This window comes from Bos mutus, chromosome 5 (assembly GCF_027580195.1).
Source record: "Bos mutus isolate GX-2022 chromosome 5, NWIPB_WYAK_1.1, whole genome shotgun sequence".
In the NCBI taxonomy this organism is placed as follows: domain Eukaryota; kingdom Metazoa; phylum Chordata; class Mammalia; order Artiodactyla; family Bovidae; genus Bos; species Bos mutus.
Window position 1 is genome coordinate 65651412 of NC_091621.1, and position 27991 is coordinate 65679402.

The 27991-nt window shown below is 42.3% G+C and overlaps 1 protein-coding gene across 1 annotated transcript in view; it reads right to left on the reverse strand.

Moving 5' to 3' along the window:
* The window catches only part of NAV3 (neuron navigator 3), an 893105-nt gene extending 874686 nt beyond the window's left edge, over positions 1 to 18419 (reverse strand). The window contains exon 1 of the mRNA XM_070370975.1: positions 18235 to 18419. The gene's annotated coding sequence lies outside the window, so the exon portion shown is untranslated. The remainder of the gene's footprint in view (positions 1 to 18234) is intronic.
* Positions 18420 to 27991: the final 9572 nt, after the last annotated feature.

Below are 27991 nucleotides of genomic sequence, written 5' to 3' on the forward strand. Positions count from 1 at the left end.
GTTTTGCAAAAGCATGTATTTGTTCCATCCATGCCTCCCTAATAAGCAGATCAAGCTTTTTTTCCTTCAATTTTTATTACTAATTTTAAAATATGCATGCTTCCCCCAATGTTGCAGATATAATTAAAGCCCTATTATGGTTGAGAATGCCCCAGAAGTAATGAGAAAGAGCATCCCTATCCATTGCCTTAGCAACAACATGCCTTTCCTGATTAATTACAGATGCCAATTCAAAAGTCTACACTAGCTGAGCTGGGTTCTAATTCTGCTCTACCACCAAGCATTGTTCTGGATTTGAATAAACCACTGCACTTTATTCCAAATCCCAGTTTAGCTACCTGTACATTGAAGCAAATATATGTACCACATGCCTTCCAAATTTAAAACCATCATATGCTAAAGTACTTCAGAATAAAGCAAAAGGACTTCCTAGAGATTTCCATAAACAATTTGTAGAGAGGAAATGACTTACTGTATTCCATGTACTTTAAATGATACCATTTTAAACTAGTTTTTAACCAAAGTAGAAAACAGAATTTGAGCACTCTGGCGCCAGGCCTCAGGGACTCTTCTATTACCTCTTGGAGATGGTCTGATCCTGGCCATAGGCAATTTTAATTTATCCCCCATCATCACAGTTAGCTATCATGGAGACTCAGCCCTTGGTCAAATCAATCAGGCCTTGTACAGAATAAAACGACTCTGAAGAGACAGCGAATGAATCTGGTTTAGAAGTCACATAAACTGAGCAAAAAAACAAATAAATAAAAGACAGTAGGCTGTAAGAGCATGGAGCTGCATCTCCTTCTACATAAAGTCAATCAATTAGCGGTAAATTGTTAAAACTTTACCATTTGGTTTGATCCTTTTGCAGCTTCCAAAGCCTCCCCCTGCAGCAGCTGGCTATGAACTGTGTTTCCACTAGAAACAGGCCCTGGCAGTCCAGTGCTTTCCTCCCCCTCTATTTTCTCCTCCCTCGCCCCAGCTAAGCTTTAATACCTGTGTAAAAGCAGACTCTACGCTACTTGGTGACACACACAAGAAATAAGAATCCATATAACTAGGATTCTAACCATAACCCCACTTGCCTACATGGTATTCCCATGATGCCCAAAGACACAGGCATGTTTGGAGGCTGAAATGTAGATGGGATTATTTATTTGCTGAGCATGACAGGAGGAAAAATAAAATGCAGTGCTACAGTCTTCACAATTAGAACTCAGTCAATTTATTGTCTACTGTCAGGGTGCTGAATTTCGATCTATTCTTTCAACATAAAACACACACACACACAAAGACTGAATATGAAGCATACAACAAAATCTATTACACAGAAAGCAGGGAAGACATATAATGAAGTCTTTTCCTGTCTACAAGGTCATCCTTCTAATTCATGGAATTCATTTAATCCTGAGGTCCAATTCAATGTGTCCTCCTCTACAAATAAATCCATACAGGTTCCTAACAAGAGCCCTAATAGTGGGTTCAGAATGCAAATGAGAAAAGCAGCCACAATATAGACACGGGGAGATTGTTTGGGGGCACTGTAAGCACCACAAAAGAAGCCATTTTTCTAACTATCTTTTAGAGGACAATAAACTGCTTTACCCAAAAAATTAAACTCTAAGCAAAAAATGAAACTAATAACATGTGCTAGAGGTTAATTTTCAAGGGCTTGGAGCTGTAATTTACCAACCACTTCCTTCATTAGCGGCACCAACTCGTCATTAAAGACTTCTCCAGACTGTGCCTTCCATTGGAACTCATGATTCACGTGACTGGCAGAGTAACAATTATTCATCATTCAATCTATAATAACTGCTCAGCAAGAAGGACCAAGGCCTGACTTCATCTTTGTTTTACCTGTGACAGATTTTATGAGAAGTTACAAATATTTAAAAGTCCTGCTGTTTAACCTGATGAACTAGGGACACCTCAATTTTCCCTGGAAAGTCAGTGAAATAAAAATACTCCCAGAAAAAACAAATATCATATATTAATACATATATATGGATCCTAGAAAAACGGTACTGAGGAGCCTGTTTTCAGGAGAGGAATAGAGACACAGACATAGGGAATAAACTTGTATGAGTGGGAGAAGGTGAGGCACACTGAGAGTAGCACGGACATATATACACTGCTGCTGCTGCTGCTGCTGCTAAGTCGCTTCAGTCGTGTCCGACTCTGTGCGACCCCATAGACGGCAGCCCACCAGGCTCCCCTGTCCCTGGGATTCTCCAGACAAGAACACTGGAGTGGATTGCCATTTCGTTCTCTAATGCATGAAAGTGAAAAGTGAAAGTGAATTCACTCAGTCGTGTCCAACTCTTCGAGATCCCATGGACTGCAGCCCACCAGACTCCTCCGTCCATGGGGTTGTCCAGGCAAGAGGACTGGAGTGGGGTGCCATTGCCTTCTCCAGTATATACACTACCATGCGTAAAACAGACAGAGCTCAGCCCAGTGCTCTGTGATGACTTCAAGAGGTGGGATGGGAGAAGAGGGAGGAGAGGGAGGGAAGCAATATATGTATACGTGTAGCTGATTCACTTGGATGTACAGCAGAAACACATTATAACACAATCACCTTCCAGTTAAAAAAATAAGTCACACCCCACATTAAAAAAAATTATCATGGTTATTACCTTAAAATCTTGCTACAGTAAAAGGGAAGCAAAAACACTTTTCAAAACAGCAAAGAAAAATGTAATCATCAATTAATAAAATGCTAGGAAGTCTCAGTCCACCTTTCCATCTCATAAAAACATTTGATTTTGTTCACTAACAGAAAGACCAATGATATATGTAATATGTCTTGGTATACAGGAGTTCAAGTGTTAGAATGCTTGTGTCTGTGAAATGCGTTGTGCTAATACTACATACCGGAGAAGGCAATGGCACCCCACTCCAGTACTCTTGCCTGGAAAATCCCATGGACAGAGGGGCCTTGTGGGCTGCAGTCCATGGGGTCGCTAAGAGTCAGACACGACTGAGCAACTTCACTTTCACTTTTCACTTTCATGCACTGGAGAAGGAAATGGCAACCCACTCCAGTGTTCTTGCCTGGAGAATCCCAGGGACAGGGGAGCCTGGTGGGCTGCCGTCTATGGGGTCACACAGAGTCAGACACAACTGAAGCGACTTAGCAGCAGCAGCAGCAGCAATACTACATACACCAGTACATTCACCAGCTGAAGCATTAATCTGTGTCTCATTCTGTTCTGAGAAAGATTTATTATGTGTAAGTGGTTACTATCAGCTGAACTATGATACCTAAGGATATGTGAGAGATTTTCAAGTGACCATTCAAACACACGTTTCTGTGGTTATCCACATTTCACTGATAATTGCTCGGCCAGGCCAGCAGAAGCCATGCCAAACCCTTACATCATTTTGGTGCCCTAGCTTCCGCTCACATTTCTCTGGACCAACTGAGTCACGGCAGGGGCAGCTCTTTCAATCTCCAACATTCCCTGTGTTCTGTCGATTGCATCACATGAAGACGCCATCTTTCCTGATATCCCAACACAATGCTGCTGACTGTGGGGTGGGATTTCAAAAGCCTCACCCAAATGTGGCTAATCCCAGTCAAGGCCCCACACACGCTATTTGCCACAGACTGACTCATTTTTGCTTTCTACCACATCTCTTTTTTTTTTTTTTTTTTCACATCTCATTTTCTTAAGGACCCTTCTTCAAGCAGGTAAACATGACCATGTCAGATTTCAAGACATATGTAACATTCAGCCTATGGCTTTGGGCTTTTATTGTAAACTTGAAATGGCCTTCTTAGGTGGTGCAGTGGTAAAGAACCTGCCTGCCAATGCAAAAGGCTTAAGAGAGGTGGGTTCAATCCCTGGGTCAGAAAGATGATCCCCTGGAGAAGGAAATGGCAACCCACTCCAGTATTCTTGCCTGGAGAATCCCATGGACAAAGGAGCCTGGGGTGGCTACAGTCCATAGGGTCGCAAAGAGTAGGACACGACTGAAGCAACTTAGCACACAGAACAATATATGCTGCAACTGACTTTTAAGGACCCTTTCAGTTTTCACATCAAGTTCCTGCTGGACATCTAGTCTTTATTCTTAATAAAATCAAAATGCATAGTAAATGTACACTTAATTATCGTGTACTTAGTATAACAGTTGGGTTCTTTAGCAACAATAAGTCACCAAATTCTCACATCGATTCTGCAACAGGGGTATTATCATGCCCACTAAGCAGATAAAGAAATTGAGATGCAGAGAAGCTACATAATTTGCCCACACTCACACAACCTATAAGAAGTGTCAGCATATTGTGAAGCCTCAACTCTTAGTTGACACATGGTAGGGCTTCCCTGGTGGCTTAGAGGGCAAAGCGCCCACCTGCATTGAGGGAGACCTGGGTTCAATCCCTGAGATGGGAAGATCGCCTGGAGAAGGAAATGGCAACCTACTCCAGTACTCTTGCCTGGAAAATCCAACGGACGGAGGAACCTGGGAGGCTGCAGACCAGGGGGTCACAAAGAGTCGGACACGACTGAGTGACTTCACTTTCCTTTATTGCTTCTGCACTGAACAATTTTTTTATTAAGATACTATAATCCTGGTATCTGCTTTTGAAGGGAATTAGACATAAGGCTCCCCTGTTTAACATCCTTCCACAACTGATACTTGCAGAATAAAGTACTAACTCCTTGATCTAGAATGTATACACTTTCTCTGCCTGCCCTTCCAGCTTCATCACGATGCACCCACCCCAACACATATTTTGCTGGTGGGGACTGACTGTACTCTAACTTTTCATGTTCCCTTATGGCTTTGCACACTTGCAGAGTCACATCCCAAAACATCCTCCTCCATTGTGTCCATCTGGCAGGTTCCCACTCATCTTCCATGACTCACTTTGAGCCTCTCCTCTCTGGGAATTCATCCCTGAGGCCCCGCCAGCAGGAGGAACGGTCACCCCCACTCCTGCTCTCCCAGGCGTCCTCGTCACACGTCTAGTATGGCTACGGAAGTTTCACATTAAAACTGTTTGTTAGTCTCTCCAGCAGTGAGATCCTTAAGAACAACTATTTTCTCTGTCATCCCTTTAGCAGTACACATGTTTCAAAAAATAACCAAAGATGGCATAAGTGGCATTATTGGAGGTGAACAACATCACCTACATATAAGCTCAGGAATTCCAGGACCTTGTGGATGGCAAGACTGAAGAACCAGGAAGATGTTATTTACAGAAAGTCACGTCTATGTCTTAAGAGGAGTTTTAAAAAAAATATATATATACACACTCAACATGGAACTCTCATTGTACAGCAACTAGACCTGTTAGCGTAGGTCCCAAGTGTGAAGGGCACGATGCTTGTAGGACGCTATGAGTGGCTGGAGTGGAAGGTGAAGGTGGCCAGAGGCGAGAGAGGCAGAGCTAGGTCCTGGAGGCCCGTATGCAATGGTACAGATTAAATTTTGCATGAATGGTTTCCTAACCTTCATGGTTCAAATGACACTTCCTCCATCAAGCACACTGTATTCTCCCATCTGGAGGAAGCCTCCCTCCCTCCTTCATCTGCTCTTCTGCACGGACACATGTTAATCGTCCAGAGAACTAGCCACCTACTTCTTCCTTTGTACAAGGCTTACCTTACCTGCTGAGCATAAGCTCCTTAAGGGCAAAGTCTAGATCCTTTTTCAGGCCACTTACAACCCAGAACACAGCCCAAAGTCTAATACATTGTGGTGTGAAGAATAACACATTCCCTAGGTTCTGAAACTACTTCATAGTAAATTCAGTAGAGTCTATAAGCATGAAAACCAATTTATGATTATACATCACTGCTAAATTTTAAGACAGATTTCAAATAAAATTTCTCTCCGGAATTCCCAACAGTCTAGATCTTCATTTGGGCACACAAAGCCATCTTGTTCTTGATGACACACACATGAAGTCTCAACACAGTCTCTCGTCTAGGGTACGTTGTAAGGTTGTATTTGATTCACAATAACTTCCATCAGAAGCTTAGAAGAGATTTCAGATGTCTCCTACTGAAGATGTTGGGGAAGAAAAGGGTTGTGTTATGGGTAAGGGTGATGTGCTTGTGGGGACAAAGAGGAGATATAGTCTTCAGTGAGAAAAAATGTTTAAAGTCATGTATTTGGTCATAAACCACAGCTTAAAATCTACCAATTTTCTGGAAGAAAAAAGAAAAACAGTAACACAACCACACACCCACACCACCCGGCACCAGGCAAAGCAACACTCACTCTCCCAGCACATGAGCAAAGGAATCAACAGGGAAATGATGTTCCTGAAGTTTCACTTATAGACCAAGGACAGCGTAAGGTGCAAGCTAGATGTTAGCATTTTAATTTGAATCAGAGCTAGCATCATCATGCTGAAACATTTCACTGAAGGTATAACCTTCAAACGTGTATCAGACAACTACAGTCATTCCAGAATCATGGCATCTACTACAAGGACACAGCCTCACAACAAAATAAAACAAATATTGCCTCCTGAGCGCGAATTGCTGCCTTGTATTCTAAAGTATGCTTTATACTTTGCAGGTTATTTTCTGGGAAAATTTCAAAATACATAGACTTTGCCCTGGATTCTGCTATGAGAAGGAGCAGAAGATGGACATTTCTTACTCACTTAATTAAATGGTTGAGAATGGGGGTCCGTGGATGAGCCCATGGTACGCAGCCTTTCTGTGCTGAGACGTTCATCCCAGATGCCACGTCCCTTGGAGCCACACCAACACTAGAGACTTGTAATGTAGGGGACGGATTTCTCAGAGGCAGAAGGAAGAAGCAATCCCACAGCCACACTCACAAAATCATCCTGCGGTATGTCTTCCCCTCCAACCCCTCTACAAGGAAGGAGGGACAGGAGGCAGCTGCCCAATAATGAATATCATCATCAAGGACCACGAACATTTACACAGTACTTCAGAGTTTGAGTCCCTCCATATATATTACTGTAATCTAAATCTAGGTGAACCGAGGTCCACGGGGTGAGCTGGCCAGAGCCATCATCACCCAGTGTAAGGTCCGTACAGGCAATGGACACGCATACAAAGAAACCACCAGAGGCTCAAGTATTCAGATGGTAACAACTAAAAGGCTTTCCTCCTAAGAACTCTTCATCCCATGATTAATTCAAACACCGTAAAGTCATCCAGTTAAAACATCAAGACTTTCCATTTCTTTTACAGGCTCACAATTCCTAAGTGCAATTCATAATCTAAAAAGCTCTGCAAATCCAAAGGTTTCACATAACTAGACCTGAAGTAAAATAAGGCTGTAGTCATTATCTCACTGCATCCGTGTTAGTGCCGCTCAGCTGCGTCCAACTCTGCAACCCCATGGACTGTGGCCCTCCAGGCTCCTCTATCCATGGAATTCTCCAGGCAAGAGTACTGGAGCAGGTAGCCATACCCTTTTCCAGGGGATCTCCCCAACCCAGGGATCAAACCTGGGTCTCCTGCAATGCAGGCACCAGGGAAGCCCGTATTAGTTTTGTACCGCTGCTGTAATAAGTTACCACTGAAGTAGTAGCTTAAAAAATTTACTGTCTTACAGTTCTGGAGTGCAGAGGTGCAACAGTGGGCTCACTGAGCCAAAACCAGAGTGTCAGCAGGACGGCATTCCTGTCTGGAGGCTCGAGGTGACAGTGTTTCCTTGTGTTTGCTGACTTCCGGAGGCCACCTGCATTTCTTCACCTCAGCCCCCTTCCTCCATTTCCGAAGGCAGCCAGGTAGCATCTTCTGTCTCCATCACCACAGCTCGTCCTCCCACCACAGCTGGGCAAGGTCCCCTGCTTTCAAGGACCCCTGTGATTACACGGGGCCCATCCAGCATCATGGCCTTATCTCACAGTCCTTAAACCTTAATCACAAATTTCAAGTCCTCTTTGGCCATGAAAGGTGATGTATTCACGGGTTCTGGGGATTAGAACATGGACATTTTAGGAAGGGGGCATTATTCTGTCCACTATGCTCACTTATTCTGAATATTCAAGGATTTTCTTACAGAAATAGTCATATGTTACATCTAGAGAAGCTGTCACAGGTCACACTGGGTTTGTTACATGATATATACACATATACATACACACACACATACACTCCTTTCTAAAACATGAGAAAGTGCAAATTCTGAAACATTTCTTGCCCCTAGGCTTTCAGATAAGTGACTGGGACCCGTACTATGATGAATCTATCCAGATGGATCTCTCCCTCCTCATCAGGAACTCCTCTGTCCACCCCTGTCAAAGAAGGAATTGCTCTTCTAGTAGGTCAGACACAAAAACAATGACTGGAGTTTAATTATGAGGGAGCAGGGTCACCACACTTTAAAGACAACAAAACCAAGATCTAGTCCCTCTCTCTCTCTACTTTCTAGTTTTACGTGGTTTTTAAGTTGAAATTAGGACCCCTCTTGGGACATGATCATTTCTTTCTCTTCCTGACTTCCTTCCCAAACTATGGCTAGATCAGAGCATATCAAGACTAAATACATATATATTTGGACTCAAGCCAAGAGTACATGCTCCAAACCACTTCTTTCCAAAGAGACCTGCATCAAGGGTAATTGGCCCCAGCTCAAGCAATTAATAAAGTGGTATTCTGATTACCATTTGGCTGCTATTACCTGCATTTATCTTCCCTAGGGGCCCTGAACAGGGACAAAGGTAATTGACAGAACAGATTCAGGTATGTCTGGGATTCTAACATACTACCTAATCCCCACCTCAATTCTTAAAGCATGCAAGTAGCAAGCACAAATATCAGAAAATTTACTTAAACATTCATAAGATGCATTTCAATTCTGGCACATATATATATATATAAAATCTCCCAAGTATGATACAGACATTTGCCCTATAGGGAATACACTGAACAGACACAACTAGCTAGTCAGTTAAAAAATAGGTAATGGCAGAATTTCTAATGCAACTTCCTGTGACATTATTGAGAGTTTATCTGCTGTAGGCAGAAAAGCCTTTGTGGTTATTGAGGCCATACATAGGAGACCTTCAAAAGAGTATTAGCATTCATTAACAGTGTAGAACTCAGGATAACTCTCAATTATGGTAACATAATTTAACTGGATTTGTGTTGAGTGCAGCCTAACCCTAACTTGTAAAGTCCACCATAAATAAGCAGCTAAATACTCTGAAAAAAATTTTAAATTAATTAAGCACATCCCAATTTCCTCTAGGGCAAGGACCTTGTCTTATTCATTTCTGTACCCCTGTTATCCTCATCACAGTACAGAAAGTAATTAATATATACCTAAAACTTTCTCTTAAAAATCATGCTTACTTTATAGAGTAAATTAAAGCCACATCAAGTGTGCAAAGAACATAAAACAAGCACATAAGATGAGTCACATTATCCAACAAAAACCTGCTTAGCAGAAGACATTTATGAAAACACTCCCAGACTCTATACACATCTGCCATATAGCCTTTTCACCGGAAATGAATAGTAGTTTAATTTCTACATCTTCAAAGAACAGAAAAACCAGACATGTTGCTTATCCTCAGCTCTAAAGGCAGTTCTTATCACACACTGTGCTCAAACATAAAAATATCAAGAAGAGCTAGTGACTTCATTATTTTTCTCCTGAGGCTTGTGATGCAACTAATTTGTGATGTCTTGAAAACTAATTTCTGAACATCTACTTACTGGTTTTCCTAAGCCATCTCAGGTGATGCTTGTTCAAATAGCAAACGCACATACCAAGGACCAAAAAAAATCAATTTCAATTCCCAGAGAGCATGATATTGGTACAGGTCAGTGAACACCATCACTGTTTTATACTGAGATAAACTTGGATCTGAAAACATTCTCAGAGGCAAAAGAATCCTATTAGTAACCCTACCTACCTGACAAATTAAAAAGCAAATGTACTAAAACCTTAAGCTCCAAAGAATGAGACTAATGGCTCATTTACGAAAATAATATTCACGCCAATATAAAGGCTCAAAAATCTTACTTCTTAGTGTTCTCCAAGTGCCTAATATCCACTTGTATGTGTGTGAGTCACTCAGTCGTGTCCGACTCTTTGTGACCCCACGGACTGTAGCCCACCAGGCTCTTCTGTCCATGGAATTCTCCAGGCGAGAATACTGAAGTGGGCAGCCATTCATTCTCCAGGGGATCTTCCCGACCCAAGGATTGAACCCAGGTCTCCGATTCAGTCACCCTTTAAATGTTTATGGGATGATAATTTATGTAGATAGCATTAAACAGATCCATGAAGTAAAAAGTGACGTTATGGTCTTTTTTTGGTTTTCCAAATCATGTCATTTTGTATGTACCAAAATGTCATAGTTATACAGAATCTTTTATTCCTATTAGATTCCCTTAAACTTATGAGAAAAAAGTTTGATGTGTACAACCCAGAACTATGCTTAAGGAGTGAAGTGAAGTTGCTCAGTCATATCTGACTCTTTGCAACCCCATGGACTGTAGCCCACCAGGCTCCTCCATTCACGGAATTTTCCAGCCAAGAGTACTGGAGTGGGTTCCATTTCCTTCTACAGAGGATCTTCCTGATCCAGGGATCAAACCTGTGTATCCCACACAGCAGACAGACACTTTACTGTCTGAGTCTAACAATATTCACAAAAGACCAGAAGTGCAGACAAATTCATGAAGAATGGCTATGTTAGGTAACACCACCAGGGCCTCACTGGGGCATATTTTATTTGAGGCACTTTAATCTTGCCTGGTTCAGAAGGTAACAGAAGAAAACGTCTATGGCAATGAAAGCCAAAATTTTAAATGTCTTCCTGTGTGTCTGAGAGTCAGGGGAACTCTCTGGGGGATAGCCCGAAAGTAAACTGGGGGATCTCAGGTGGCTCGGTGGTACAGAATCTGCCTGCCAGAGCAGGAAACATGGGTTCAATCCCCAGGCTGGAAAGATCCCGTGGAGAAGGAAAGGCAACCCACTCCAGTATTCTTGCCAGGAAAATCCCACGGACAGAGGAGCCTGGCAGGCCATAGTCCATGGTGTCACAAAGAGCAGACACAATTGAGCGCACACACACTCAAAGTAAACTACAATACTTGCTCAAAGTTTACCTGAGCATCAGCTAAAGCACGTCCCAGCCCTCAACCTCCAGCCCCACCCTCTTAAACAGATCCATTGCCAAATGGAAATGCTGAGATTAGGTTCAAGGTGAGCAATTAATGAAAGAAGAGACACCATGCCTTCTGCCCTCATTTAATTATGGATAATGTCCACAGAAGATTCATTCTGAGGAGTTAAAAGTTTAAAAGGAAGCTAGGATGCCAGAAATTCACTGTGCTAAATGCAGATTTAAACAGCAGTCTCACAGCTAGAATTCTACTAACTGATGCTTCTACCTATAGAACAATCATAACTATTTATACGCTAACAATCTTGAGGCAGTTTAAGGTTTTTATAGTGTTGCTGCATAACAAATTACTCCAAAATTTGGCAGTTTCAAACATTTAATAACTCATGCAGTTCCTATGGGTTATGAATTCAGAAGTGGCCTAGCTAGGTGGTTCTGGCTTGTGGTCTCTCAAAAGGATACAATCAGTATGTTACCAAGGACGGCAGTCATCTGAAGATTTTTACCAGGGCTTAAAAACACCCTCTTCCAAGGCTGATGCTCCAAGTGGTTGGTAACCCAGTGCTGGGGGTCAGCAGAAGGCCTCCCAATCTCTATGGCCAGCTTGAGTATCCTCACAACAGGGCAGCCAGCGTCTCCCAGAACGAGTCATCCAAGAGAGCAAGGCACAAGGGGCAATGTCTTTTACAACTTAGCCACACAAGTCACACACCATCACATCCGCCATATTTCACTGGTCACAGAGAAACACCCTGTAAATGTGGGAAAGTAACAAGAGCAAAAGGCAAGAATCACTGGGGACCATCTTGGAAGCTGGCTTTTACTATCTTAAAATAAGCTTCCAAATGAAAGACAATGCTCAGTAGAGTTTTAGAACAGTTTATCATAGCCCATTTTTTTTTTTTTTTAATTTTCCTTCACCACACTGCATGTCTTGTAGGATGTTAGGTTTCCCGAAGGGAGACTGAACATGGGCCCTTGGCAGTGAAAGCAGAGAATTACCCCCTGGACCACCAGGGAATTTCATCTCAAATATGGTAATATGGGATCCTACTGGATAACATCTTTGAGTGCATGCTCAGTAATGTATGACTCTTTGCGACCCCATGGATTGTAGCCTGCCAGACTCCTCTGTCCATGGGATTTTCCAGGCTAGAATACTGGAGTGGGGTGCCATTTTCTCCTCCTGGGGATCTTCCCAACCCAGGGATCGAACCACATCTCCTGCATTGGCAGGTGGATTTCTTACCACCATGCCATGTGGGAAGCCCTAACTTCTTTGAGGGAGACATTTAGTAAATGTCTATTGAACCAAACTAATCCCAACACATTGCTCATGTATCATTTTGTTCACCTGCCATTAAATTCTCAGTGTTATAACGCTATCACTTTAGTATCAATATTCCTGACAATAGTGTCAATATTATTTAAAAGCAGATATTCTGGATTCTCAAAACCAGAGGGAATCAGAATTTCCATGGTCAGAGAAATCACAGAACTAGGAAGGATCTTAAGAGGTTGTTACCTAATTTGTTGCAGCAGAACGATGGGTCCTTGGAAACCCGCTGTACTTGTCTTTTCTACTTTGGTTTTTAATTTTTTTTTCATTATGGAAAGTTTTGGAAAAAAAGAGGTATACTAACCCAATACATTCACTTTGCAGATGAGAACAACCTCTCAATATGTAAAGAAATTGACCTATTCAATGCAACTGTTTATACTGGAGCTCACAAAGGAAAAAAAGAAGGATGAAACAAACCTTTAAACAACATTTTCTCATCAATGAGACTTCAAGCAACTTCATACAAAAAAATTATTCGGCAACCTTCTTTAGCAAAAGTCTGTCGCTTTATGATTAGGGTAATAAGAGGCAGGTGTGGCTTGTGAGCAAACAGCACTGAAACACTGAAGCATAACGTAAGTTTTATGTTTGTCATTTTCTAAGCTGATATAATATAGTACTACTGGAGCTAATCCTGATTTCGAGTTTCAATTTGTGAATTTTAAAAAAAATTCTATGGATAATGTTGATACTGAATATAAAATAAGCTTTTCTGGAAATAAGGAGAATTAAACCCTTCCAAATAAATGTATTCTTATCACCCAGGCACCTGGTCATTATTTTCACCTTGAAATTGTCAGGAAAAGCTAAGGTGGGAAGTTGGCACGGGGTGGGGGGAGCAAGAAAAGGGCACAGCTCTTATGTGGACAAATATTATAAAGCACATTCAGACTCAGACGGAAAAAACTCAACAGAAAAAGAACTGGACTTCTGGTAATGCTGTTGTTGTCAAAATGGAACAATAATAATGAATGTGTGCTACATGTCAGAAGCAGTCCTCAATATTATCAGCAACAACCTCTTCCAGTTAGTCTTTACAAAAATCCTTCAACAATTGTTTTACAGAGAAGGAAACTCAGATTAGGAAAGGTACCAAAAGTAACCTACATAGTAAGCGCCAGAGCTGGGATTCAAATCCCAACGCAGTCTACTCAAGAAGCCACATCTTTAAGCGCTGTGCAATACTGCCTTAAAATGCATCAATATAATCAGGCAGCCATGGTGTCTGATTCCATCTTAATAAGGTGGCCTAAGATGGAGTTCAATAACGTAAATGTTTCTTTTGATTGGGGAAAAAAACTAATGGTTTGATTTTGTGGTCCTGCTTGTAGCTGTTAACACAAGCATGTAAAAGGAACCATTTCTTCCTCAACACTATGCATTCAAACCTACCAAAAGCCAAGTGAGACTGGAGATTTCAAAGGTGCTTCCAGTAGAAAAAATAATGAAAGCTGGATATGAGTTCTGCATATAAATAGCTATAAAGAAAGATTTTAAAATACAGAAACTTTTTTTCAAATCTTCTTGACTATATCTGAACTGTTCTCTATCACTTATCAAAAACACTGACTTCCAGTCTTCTCTCTAGAAAACTCTGGCCCTATGTTGCTGGTGGTGCTTCCAGACCTTGATATCTCCAGGCCCCCGTTAATCATAGAAGCACAACCAGCAATGGTCCCAACTGCCACGGCTCTTACGAAAATGCTGCACAGATTTAAAAAAAGAGGAGCCCTGTACAAACACGGTATAATGAACAAGCCGCTTTTAAATTCTCACAGGGACCAAGCTAATTTTTAAAATTATGATGTTTGGAAAAATACAGTAGTAAACAGATATAAAGACCTCAAGCTTAAAAAGAAAAAAAAAAGACCATTGAGTTACATAACCAACTTGAGTGATGCATTGAATTCAGAATCTATGTTACTGAAGTACTTGTCCTGAGACTTCATCTGGGCCAGAGAAGAAACTCCACCACCTGAGGCACATATCACATATTACTGTTGACAGTCAGACTTAGGAGGAAAAAATGAAGTCTGAGCAGAAAGCTCAGGGGATTTTTTCATACCCTGAGGTCCACTTAACCTAACAGAAAATTACTTTTTTGTTACAAAATGGAGGAGGGGAGGAGGAGATCTTAAATGGTTTAAAAAAAAAAAAAAGAATGTATTCCTCACTTGCATTCACATAACTAAAAAGGGTGATACCTGCTGGGATTATTCAGCATATTCAATTATAGGATTACTCACTGAGCACTGACTACCCATACCCACAGAACAGAGAGGACTGTATTTGCCTTTTCCTGAATGGAAGGAAATACTCAGCATCATTACACATATCTCAATGGTATAAGGAAACACTTCCTTTCCTGAGACAGAAGTCTTGTCTGCTGCCTCTGAGCATGTGTGTATGTGTTTTAACATCCACCACTTCTACACATGTACATTTGTATGTATGATTATGCCATATTCACATATATTTGAGAATTTAAAAAAACAGGAAAAAGATCACTATGCCCATTTTTCTTCTGGAAGAAAAACAAAGCTAAGTGACATCTGTCAACAAGGAAGCCACTCCAAGAAGCACTCTGTGATACAGTGAGAAGGGAGGATATAACCTTGGCCTCTTGGCTCCTACTTACAAACACACCTCCCCGACTCTCAACATTTTAAAGTTGACAATGCCTCTCATGTTTGATTGGGTGCTATTCTCACCCTAATTATCCTAGCTATGCACAAAGTTAGATGCACTTCTTTATAAACACTTTTAAATTTAAAAGTATAACTCACTTGTTTTCTGAGAATTTTAGAACATTCAAGTGAACGAGGAGCTAAGGGGAATTGCAAAGGGGGGAACTGCTATTCTGACTAAAGTCAAAAAGTTAACGCCAGTCCAAACCAAGGAGGCAGCACACTTTTCCTATCAAGTCCCTGAATGATGACAAAGTGTGGATATGGGTCCACACTTCAGCTTCCACCCAGGAAAACCATTTCCTGTTGCCATGGGTTACAGGGATGAGTCACTTGCAGCCCTCCAGACAACTTGAGAGATGTCTTATACCAATGTCAGAATTAACAAAATACATTCCTGGTAATTAGTAGTGCTCAGCAATACAGTCTATTAAAATATCAAAAATATCTATTAATCCCTTGAGATGAAAATGTGGACTTGAGGTAAGTAAACTTGAGGGATATTTTTCCTATTATAAAACAGATAACATTCCCAACCTTTCATTAAGTGATCCATATAAACATACAATCACAAGGAGGAGAAAACTGTTTTAGGATCAATGTACTATAAATAAGAGTAATTTATGTCTTGTCACTAACATACCTTTTAACCTCAAATCACACTGGCTTAGTCAGAACAGGCTTTATATTAAATCCTTTACACACACACACACACACACACACACACATATGCAATCACATCAAAACACTAAATGTCCAGGAGGGCAAGCCATCTCTTAAACTAAAGAACAACAACAAAAATGAACATTTTATTATACACACAATTAATTACACATTCAAGTTCCAAGCAGCGTGCTAGGATCTTGTAAATGTGTCAGGAGCAACCCACCATACGCAAAGAATGCCAAAAATCAGAAGACAGGTGCAAGCAATCACGTAGGACCATTACTCCTATCAGCATTCACTAGAAGAAAATGTTGTAGGGAAAAACATGCTTTTCAGATATCACTGGCAAGGAGATTTAAGTCTTTTGTAAATATTCATCTGAACAGCATAAATACGACCCCAGATCCGAAAAGTATCAGGTACAGATTTAAGCAGAGGAAAATCCATTTAAAACAGCTGCAGCTTCTTAATTGGCTAAAAACAAAGACACTGTGAGGTGGCGTGGCAATATTTATCTTTTCTTGGTTTCGGTATAGTTTCCATTATACCAGTTTCTCTTCTTCCCGACTGATTCTCTCCTCCAAGATCCTTTATTCTATATTAAAAGTTGAATTTAAAAACAAATGTGCAGACAAAGGAAAAGGAGGCAAGGGGGGCTCTCTAAAAACTGAGACCTTTTTCTGTATAAACTATGAACACCGCTGAAACAGTGGAGGAAAATCATTGCTGAATATTGTTTTCACCCCTGAAATATTTTGACCTCAGGAAAACTTGAGAGCATAACAAGTAGATCTTTTGAGAAACAAAGGAAATCCATATAAATCCTATTTCTGGTAAAAATTGAAGTCATCCTTTTCTCCCTTTGTTTTCACATGATACAGACATCTTAAGTTTCAAAGAAAAATAAAACCATGGTGAAAATCACTTCAACATAAACAAGGTTGAATGGGTTCTATACTACATAGGGGCTCTGTTTTCAAGTAAGTTTAACTTATACCTACTCAGTATGGTTATACACATGCTAAGAACCAAAAGCAAAAATCTCATTTTATTGGATTTTCATGTCTTCAGTACTGAAGTCTGAATCTAGCTATGTATTTTACACTAGAGTTGCTACGCCTTTTCTATTCTTTGGCAGGTCCCAATGTCCTGGCCCCCTACTTGATTTTCTTACCCAGCCTGGAGTTTCGGAAGCAAGCCTCTGAACCTTAGTTATGCTCTATCGACTCATTGTAGGGACTAAGAAGCGCAAAACTGAATGAGGTTTAAAGAGGAGATAATTAAGGTAATAGAAGTTGCATGTTCCTAATCAACTGGGAGAAGAAAACACACCTGTCTCTCGGTTCTCCTAAAATTAAATATCAAAGAGGGAAGAGTCTATCAGTCTAAGAGGGAAGTTCCTCGAGAAGAAAACTAGGGGTTTAAAAAAAAAAAAAGATAGATTTCTTTACACCCATGGCTTATGTGGATTTAAAACATAAGCAGTCCTTACAATACACGTCCTCCTGCGAGCACTGAAGCGAGCTGCAGAACTCTGATTCTGACATACAGACGCCCAGCTCAGAACGCATTTCTGCAGAATCAAGGGAGATCAATAGACTCAGGAAACAAATATGTTGATGGATGAAGACGGGTCGGGAAACGACCAGGTTGAGGTGGCCACGCTGCAGGTTTCACCGCTCTTTCCATGTTGGAAAAACCAAAGGTTACAAACCATTCCCCTCGCTTTTAAGAGGGAAAGGAGAAAGGGAAACGAGAGGAGGGGAGGGGGGAGAGATAAGGAAGGGAAGATAATGGAGCCAGCGATGAGAAAAGGAAGAAAGAAATGGGAAGAGGGGGAAGAGAAAGAGAGAAACCCGGAGAGGGCGGGGGAGTAGGAAGGGAAGCTATGATGCATGGACGCTCGCCAGCCACCCAGCCGAGCGCTCCATCGCCCCCCAAGCCTGCGTCCCTCGCTCGCCCGTCTGGAGACGCGGGGCTCCCCGGTACCGCCGCCCTAGGGCTGACAGCCCTCCCCGCGACCCCTGCACGGCGCACCCAGCGCCCAAATGCCCAAAGTAGCCCGCCGGAGCTCAGCCACCCGAGCCCGCCACTCCCTGGACCGCGCTGGCCGCCCACCCCCGCCCCTACTTCTCCCCGCGCCCCCATCACTAGTCTCAGGGAAAAAGCCAGAGAGAACAGAGATGGGAAAAATCAAAGAGGAGAGGGGGCGACCAAGAAAAAATTATATACATATTATACAATTATATGTAATATATATATTTAAATAAGGTGCTCGTGGGTCCTGGGGGAGCAGCAGGGGAGGAGACCCGTGGAAGGCACCTGGGAAGGAGCACGCTGTTGCAAATACCCCGGGCTGCGTGGGGCTGGGCGACTGTCCACAAAAGGAAGTTTGGAGGGAGCGCAGCCGTTTGCCAGGGGAGAGGACGAGATCCGAGCGTTACCTGACTGAGGTCAAGCCGGCGGGCCGCGGAGATCCTCAGGTTTGCGATCCTGAGCCACTTGATCAGGTTACTATGGAAATCGTCTTAAGGAGGAGGGCGGGGGGGAAAGCCAGCAGCCAGGCACATCCTCGTCACCCCCGAAGGGAGCCGCCGGGGCCGCCGAGCGCGGACGCGGGACCGGGCGCGGCGCCTCTGCCGGCCCGGCTCGCTCTTTCTTCGCTCCTCGGCCGGGCCGCGCCTCCCCGCCCCGCGCCGCCGCCGCCGAGCAGCCCGCGGGCCGAGCGAGCCCTCCGCGGCGCGCAGCCGGGAGCGGGAGCGCGAGCGAGCCGCCGCCTGCCGGCCTGGGCGCCGGGCGGCGCTGTCTCCCGGCCGCGCAGCTGGAATTTAAAGAGACAGGCGCGGCGCGAGGTCGGGGCCGCGGCCCGCGAGAGCGGCACACCGAGCGCCCGCCGCCTGCGCCCCCGCCCAGCGGCCCGAGCCAGCCCTGCGAGAAAAGTTTTCTGCGGGGACGTCTGGGGGAGCGCCTGAAACCGGCCCCGGCCTCCTCTCCCGAATGCAGAACACAGGCTGCAAGCAGAGTGATAGGGATTTTTTTTTTTTTCCCCTCCCTGGGAGACTAGCGGGGAAATGATTTGTATGCTCAACAAGTCATGCACCTATTTTCAGCAGCGCTCGTTTCTGTCCTTGTGCAGCGACTTTTTTCAATGAAAGCACCAAGAGACAAATGGAGGGGGTCACTCCTCCTTTTATGTCAGACTCTAAGCGGAGCCGCATGGGTTTGGAAGGAAGGTGGTGGCGGGAAGATATAGCTGTCAAATATCTTGAAGAAAAAAAATAATTTTTATTTTTCTCCTCCTCTCAGCTAGCGAAGCACCTCCCTTTCCCTTCCCTCCCAGCCGTGGAGAATACGCACGAAGGTAGAATCCAACCTCTGGTCCAGCATTATCCGACAAATTACATTCCTGCTGGCACCTTTTCTCTATAGCGATGGATGTGTCTATCAGAAAGAAACATCTAGTCTGGCTGGCCCTCTTCAATGCCTAGTGGAAAACCAGTTTTCATTGGGCAGTTCTCACACTGCTATTGTAAATAAGGTTCAGATTTGTGCTATTCCCAACATACAGCCCAGGTAGAAGGTGTTTATAAATTAGATGGTGTAATGCCACCATGGATGTACGAGTACCAGAGAAATTATGATCCAATTTATCTTACTATTCTAACCACTACCTTTCACTGCTTTATATATAGTAAACAGCCATTGTGGTACAGTTCCACAATGGGGAATAAAAAGCATGGGGATAAAAAACAAGGAGACCCTCCCTGTGGTCTTGTCCAAATCAATCAAGCGGATTTCACAGAGTTACCCTTGCAAAGAGTAGCAGATACTCCATAAACAGGGATGGCACTCTATCGGGTTGGAAGAATGTATTGTCAGAAGGACTGAATCCAGTCAGTCTAGATTATCAACAGCTTGTGGGCAGGAGATATGAATCCTTCTCTTAGACCTTACACATTCTCAGAAGCCCAGCACTCAGCAAGGATGCTACATTCTAACTCGAGTCTTAAATTTCTTCCCTGTCTCTCCCTATGGACTTACTTCCAGTACTGACACCTGTTCCGTGCATCCATTATGCTCTCTTTTACCCTGCTTCCAGAGTGAGCCTGCAAAAAACAGTAGTCTTATCTAAATCCTCCCATAGTTCCCCATTTCCTTCAGGGGAATAACCAAATTTTTTACTGTGGCATAGTACAGGGCTTCTCAAACTTTATCATGCATCAAAATGATAACCAGAAGCGCTTATTAAACAAAGATTTCTAGGCCCCATATTCCTGTTCAACTTTTCCTCTTTAATGGGTTTAGGGTGGGGCAGAAGAATCTGTAGTCCTGACAAGATCCCAGCTGATGCATCTGGGACCCATCCTTTTAAAACCATCTTTTATGATGTAGCCCCTGCCTGCTCCTCCTGCTTCATCCTTTACACCTACCCTGCATTTGCTAAGCTGGTCAAACTTACTGATGCCATGCTTTCTCAAACATTCGCTGGTTTCTGCCAGGAATTCCTTCCCCCACTTTCCCCACATCCCCCATCACCACATCTGATAACTTGCTCAACCAGAAAACTCAGGTCCTTCAGGATGCCTCCCTAAGCACTGGTGGGTCCCACATCTGAGTTTACACCACTCCTTGTGCTGCCAGTGCCCGCTTTTCACACCTTAGGTATAACAACTGCACGTTTGTCTGCTTCCTCACTAGACTGGCTGTGCTAAGGGCAGGGACGATAGCTTACTTATTACCTCATCCCCAAGTCCTTAGCACACTGGCCAAGATATTGCAGCTCAATAAATGTGGAGGCGGATAGGGAGAGATAAGGAGAGGAAGATGGACACCATTTTTCATTGTGATGATGGTAAAGACAAAAGACCAAGTGACATAAAGGAAGTAGTAATTCCCTGGATGCTCAGTTGGTAAAGAATCTGCCTGCAATGCAAGAGACCTGGGTTTGATCCCTGGGTCAGGAAGATCCCCTGGAGAAGGGAATGGCAACCCAGTCCAGTATTCTTTCCTGGAGAATTCCATGGGCAGAGGACTCTGGTGACCTACTGTCTGTGGGGTCTCAAAGAGTCAGACACAATTGAGTGACTAACGCACACAATAATATTAGAAAGGCGGGGGTGGGGAGAATATTTCTGAACTTCTAGCATGTATCAGATGCTGGGATAAATACTTTGCATGTCTGCTATCATAAACAATGTTTGTATCTCCCCAAAATTTGTATGTTGAAACCTAATCTGCAGTGTGATGGTATCTGAAGATGACGACTTTGGGGAGGGCATTAGGTCATGAGGATAGTGCCTCAGAAGTGGAATTTAGTGTCTGTGTGAGATTCCAGAGAGTTCCCTCGGCCCTTTCTCCACAGGAGGATACAGTGAGAAGATGGTCATCTGTGACCTAGGAAGTTTGTCCCCACCCAGCACCAAATCTGGCTTCTTGATCTTGGACTCAGCAGCCTCCAGAACTGTGAGAAATGAACATTTGTCATTTAAACAACCTTGGATATTCTTGTTAGAGCAGGCAGATACTCTTACCTCTCCTATTCCTCAAAGCTACCCTGCAAGATAAACATTACCTGAAAGCTCAGGCGAGGAAAAGTGAGGTCACTTGCTTAACATCACACAAATGTTTGGTGGCTCTTGTGGAGCGAAGGGAGGGAGCTTATGCTTCACTGCCAGCACCACAAAGACAGCTTACCACAGGTATGATGTGTTTAATTTATATCTAAATATTCATGGGTTTTTGTTATTTTGATGAATGCCGCTTGATCTCTCACTCCCCTTCCCATCAGAAGGGACTCTGCCTCAAGGGCTGAGGCCTCAAAGGCTTTACTGATCCTCCCACGACTCAGCGGTCCACTGAGGCGAGGGGCTTCTCTGACTGCTAGATATCATCTCTGTGAGGCCGTACTCAACCTATGTGTGGTATCCTTCATGTTATATAAATTTGTAACCAACCAACCAAACCAGACAGGTAAACATCCATTATGGTGACAGGGTCAGAGTTCTTCACTTGCCGTTCTTTCCACTATACTACATTTTTATTATAATAGAGGTAAACATTAACTAGCAAGGAAATATGTGAATATTAAAGATATGGTAGATAAAATTATTTGTGCTCCCTCTTTTATATTTAACAGAAGTGAGATTTTTCAAAAAGTAGATTTTATAGACGTTTGTGATAAGGCTTCAATGAAAAGTTCAGCTAATGTGCAACTCTCAGAGCTCATAAAACGAGTGTAAATTTGGGAACCATACAAGGACAGAATAAATTAGTACCTCTTTATGGGAATGTTCGTTTTCCATGAATGTTGCCCTTTATGTAGGATTATGCTAAAATCATGACATTCTTACAGCTAGAAGGTATCTTTAGGGCAGTAGTTCACATGTTAGCTGCATAGTAAAGTCACTTCTGGAGCATTCAAATAACTCAATGCCCATGCTGCATCTGGAAGCAATTGTATCAGAACCTCCAGGATTGGTATCCAGGCATTAAGAGTGCTGAAACCCACCAGGTAATTCTAATGGACAAGCAGGATTGAGGACCACGTCTGAGACGATCTGCAGCAGACTCCAGTCGTGGCCACTCCTTAGAATCCCCTGGGAAATGTTAAAGGCCACCAAGCCCAGACCCACCTGTAGAGACTCTGATTTGGTTTAGCTGGGGCCCAGTCCTTTCTGCAGCTAAAAGCAACCCCAGGGGAGTCTAATGTTGTGCTCTGTTTGAGGATTATGGTCTTATACCAACGGTTCTCAACACAGAATCCTCAGAACAGCACCAGAGGCATCACCTGGAAACCTGCTGGACATGCAGACTCTCACTCCCACCCCAGATCTGTCGAGTCGGAAATGCTCCTGGTGGGATCCAGAACGTGGTCTTTCCACAAGTCCTCCTGGTTACTCTGATGTGCACTAAAGTGTGGGACCACTGCCTTACAACTTGGGCTTCCCTCCTGGCTCAGTGGTAAAGAACCCACCTGCCAATGCAGGAGATGTGGGTTCGATCCCTGAGTTGGGAAGATCCCCCTGGAGAAGCAACCCACTCCAGTATTCTTGCCTGGAGAATTCCAGGGATAGTGGAGCCTGACAGGCTAGATAGAGTCCATGGGGGTCACAAAGAGTTAAAGACAGTTGAGCATGCATGCACGCACCAACATACCTTACAACATGGTATTAAATGCCATCATTCTCCCTTGGAATTAAGAACTCAGCGTTACCTTCAGTAAGCATCTATTGAATCCCTACCATGGTGGTTCTAACAAGTTTCCAGGTCATACTGATGTTGTAGGATCAGGGATCACAGTTTGAGAACCACTGTCCTATTATGTCCCCAGCCCTGTAACTAAGCATTAATAATCCTGAGATTTGTTTTCAAAAGGAATCTGTCCCAAAATAAAACCAATGTGTATGGCTCCATCAAGCTTATTATGATTATTCTTGTACTTATTCCCTAAGAATCAATAAAAAAAAAGTAAGGAAGATCATGTAATACATACTTTTTAACCTACTTTGAATTACCAGATCAGAAAAAACCTTTGGCATTCAGCACTAAAAGCTATGGGCACCATGTTAATGAATGTGATTGGAAAAAGTTCCTGTATTGGATTGCAGAAAAACCCCAGGAAAAAGAAAAGAAAGAAAAGACAGTCCCTATCTCCTCAAACCAAAGCACCAGGTCCAGGGCATAAGAAAACTGCTGGTGAAAATTTTGCCCTCTCTGGCTACACATATGAGCCGATTTGCCTTCCCAAAGAGGCTACTCTTCTTCCTGTAATTGCTTGAAGAAGAAAGAAAAACCTGTTCATTCTCAAAAAGCAAAAAAAAAAAAAACTTCTTAGTGCCTTGGTGTAAATGTAGCTGTATAAACTTGGTCCATCCTAATCCACAGCGTTAAAAGAACCCCCATTCCCACAGCCTGGGCTGCTTTCCAGGGAAAGGCATAGAAGTGCAGGTCACTGAAAGCGAGCACTGTGTCACTAATCTTTGCCTCCAGTCAGGCAGCCAAAGAAAACCCCCAACCAGAGTACTCAAAAGAAGACACCCCGGACCGTGAAATCTCCTTTCATCCTTTGAGCTGCTTGAATTGATTTCAAGCTACTAACCTGGATCCTTGAGGGAGGATCTTTTGGGGATAAGCTTTTTATTTTTTTATTTTTTAATAGTATGAGACCCTGCTTCTGCTTGGCAATTGCTTTTGAAAATTTCCGAAATAGACTGCTAAACTGCATTTTCTTTCTAAGACTACTTTAGGATCAATGGCATTTCTCTGCTTTAACAGATGAGAGCTCCAGGGAGAAGATCCTGAAAGAGCTCCCAGATGCCTGCCGAAACCTCGGGTGCTGAGTTACTGACAAGAGAAAAGCCTTTCTAAGAGTGAGCTACCAGCCTGTGTTTGCCTGTGCTCTTTCAAATAGCCACATTGTTAATTACTACATCGGCCACTGAACCACTTACTCTCCAAAGGTCTTAAAGTTTGAATGAAGTTTCCTCCTATCAAGGCTGGAGGAAATAATAGTCTCCACCACACAGCAAAATGTCACCTAGATTTCTTTTTTTTAAGGCATATATACTTAAATAAGCAATGCAGCTCTGAGAAATGTAACTAAGTTGCCTAGATGAACAGCAGGAAGTGGCCTTTAGAAATATCATTTCGGAGGGAGGGAAATGTAAGGGAACAAAAAGTAAAAAGATGATGAAAAGAAAGGGCATGTAAGAATAGTTGGGAAGGCAGTTGCTGTGAATGGCAAGACAACCTTCATTGGGAGACTGTCAGTTTCAGAGAAACAGCTGGGATGTTTCATTAGGGAGTAGATCTCTTTGGGAAAAATAATAAAAAGCTACATTTTCAAATCAGAGGACTGTTAAAAATAGATTACTACCTGAATTTGAAAGTAGCTGTGAGGTTACATAAGAGAATATCCCTGTTCTTAGGAGATTTCAGCTGACGTGACACTGAAACAGCTATAAAAATAATAATAAGTGCTTATGTAAGAATAAAAATGTTTCTTATTCTTATATAAGAATATGAATGTCTTATCTTTATATAAGAATAAGAATATGATCATTTAGGAGGATGGGATTAACATATACATACTACTATATATAAAATAGATAACCAGCAAGGACCTACTGTATAGCACAGGGAATTATACCCAATATTTTATAATACCCTACAAGGGAAGAGTCTGAAAAGAAATATATATATGCATATATACATATATCTGAGTCACCATGCCATACATCTGAAATTAGCACAATATTTTAAATCAACTACAACAATACTTCAATTTTAAAAAAGTTTAAGACTTATGTTTTATATACGGAGAAAGAATACAAATGTGATGAACATTAATGAAAGGTGTATGTAGGTGAATCTAAGTAATTTGTAATAGACGTATAACTTCTCTGCAGATTTGCAACTTTTTCAAAACAAAAAGTGTAATTAAAAAAGAAGAGATTAATGAAATTTCTGCAAAGTAAGCGACTCAAAGGAACAATACAAAAAGAGTTTACAATGAGGATGCTGAAAATAGATTCTTAGTCTCTTCTAAACACCATTAAGAGATTGGCAACGTGTTCCCCCTCATAGGACTATTACTGTCATTAGAGATGAGGCAAACACATTTTAGCACATCATATCTTGCAAGTAATCAGAACGCTAGTCTGTACCATGGTGACCTTTGAATATTCTGCAAATTGATTTCCAAGCCATTCCTGTTCCTTCTTGTTTATAGCCTTGGTTACCTAGAAGACAATGAGCAAGACTGACCAGCTGTGAGGCCTGCATTTCCTGGCTCATCAGCACTCAATCACATTTCTCTCTCTCCCAGAGGCCTCATGACAACCCTTATGGTTGATCAGGAGAGCCACAGCCCCGAGAACCTTCAGTACGGTCAGATTTAAGAGCTACAAGCAGTTGAGTGAGCCCCTCAGAGGTACCCACTACAACACCAGGACCAGTACATTTATACTTTTCTGTATTCCAAACTAAGAGTAGAATTCTAAACCTTGCTTCCCAGGTGGCACTAGTGGTAAAGAACCTGCTTGCCAATGCAGGAGCTATAAGAGACCTGGGTTTGATCCCTGGGTCAGGAAGATCCCCTGAAGAAGTAAATGGCAACTCACTCCAGTTTTCTTGCCTGGAAAATCCCATAGACAAAGGAACCTGTTGAGTTATAGTCCATAGGGTCTCAAAGAGTCAGACACAACTGAAGCAACTTAGCAGACAATGTAAAGTGAACATAACCCTTGAAACCATGATATGTCCAGATTATTCATATATTTTCCTATCATTAAATCATCTTACCTGTTGTTTCCATGAACTTTTAACCCACAAAAATGTCCTTCCATATGCTAAATCTTCATGGATGCTGACCCCAGTGACCCATGCTAAAGTTTCCTTAAAAATTCTTACAAAAAAGCAATCCCAAACCCTGAATCACACCCAGATCATTAAATAAGAAGTCAGCACCTATCTTAAGCTTTATGACTTAGAGTTCCCCAGCAGACACATATTCCTACAAATAACCAACTAAAATGGGATCAAAATAAGCCCTGTATATTCAGTTTCTTCAAAGCAACTTCCCTGTTTCTGTTAGAACAATCCTAATTTTCTAAGTGATGAGGAGGAGATAAGATTTTGATTTCCAGTATTTGGTCCACCCTGATGCATAGATTCCTTAATTTGGCGGGAGGGGGCGGGGACAGGCAAAAATGGAACACAAGTTAGTGTGAAAATAAAATGGAAGAGAGAGTGAGTGTTTTCCTACATGCCAGAAGATATAGAGAAAAGTTAGGAAAACTTAATCACTTCTGGCCACACACTGACAACACAAATAAAAATTCAAGATGTGTTTGGTAGGAGAACACAAGGAGAATGTTCTTTTCTTTCAGAAATAAAGAATCAGGTAAGGAAATTTCTATTTGAGTAGCTCAATATATCGGGGAAGGCAATGACACCCCACTCCAGTACTCTTGCCTGGAAAATCCCATGGACAGAGGAGCCTGGTGGGCTACAGTCCATGGGGTCACTAAGAGTCAGACACGACTGAGCGACTTCACTTTCCCTTCTCACTTTCATGCATTGGAGAAGGCAATGGCAACCCACTCCAGTGTTCTTGCCTGGAGAATCCCAGGGACGGGGGAGCCTGGTGGGCTGCCGTCTATGGGGTCGCATAGAGTCGGACACGACTGAAGCGACTTAGCAGCAGCAGCAGCAGCTCAATATATAGGGAGAACATTCAATTGTCCTCATCAGTAAACACAAAACCACACTTCCACAGAACACTCAGTAAAGTAAAAATAAGTCATAAACAGAAAGCTAGGATCCCCTCTTAGTTATTCATCCCTGTAGAGAGTCTACACTGAATATGTGAAGAGTTCAGACATATAGGAGAGAGAATTTTGTTCCTCAAAGCAATAGATCTTTGTAAAATTTGGCTCCCCTAAGGGAAATCCTGTGTTTTCTACGCATCCAAAGTTGCAAGTGCTAACTGGAAGTTATATGGAACAGGCGGGCAAGAGTACAGTCCTGAACTCTTACAGTAACTGGAGGCGGGTAGGTATTAGTGGAAGTTTACTCATTTATATTACATCAAGCCCGGTGCTAGGAGTATACAGTTCTCTCCTACCAAGGGATTGACAAGGGCCAGTTTGGGGAGGAATTTCATTAATTTCCATTAATGGATTATTGGTTTCTTCTAATGTTTTTAGCAAGCTGCCTTTAGAGACTAAAACACCAGTATAGACCACTTTATTGATTTGCTTATTCCATTCACAGAATGCCCACCTAACCATAGCTGTTGGGAATTCAAACATAGAAAAGTTAACTTATTACAAATAATGTGGATAATGGATGAATAGCAGATATAAGCCTGAGGCAAAATAACTATTTAAAAATTGCTTGAAGACAGCCTTTTCCCCCATAATTTCATGCAATCCAAAGCTACTTCTCACTTCATGCAATCCCCAAATACTCAAGCTACATAGTACATTTATGTAAATATATATATATATATAGATGTATATATAATAAATAGATAAAAATGTGTTTGAACCTACACTGTAAATCTGATTTACTGCATGGAAAACTTAAAACTCAGAGTTCCTAATACATTACATGTAAGGGTTCAGTCTACATGTTTGATGAAAATGAGCTAGCATATTTCCAATTTATGTTTCATTAACATCTACTATTTAAAAGCTT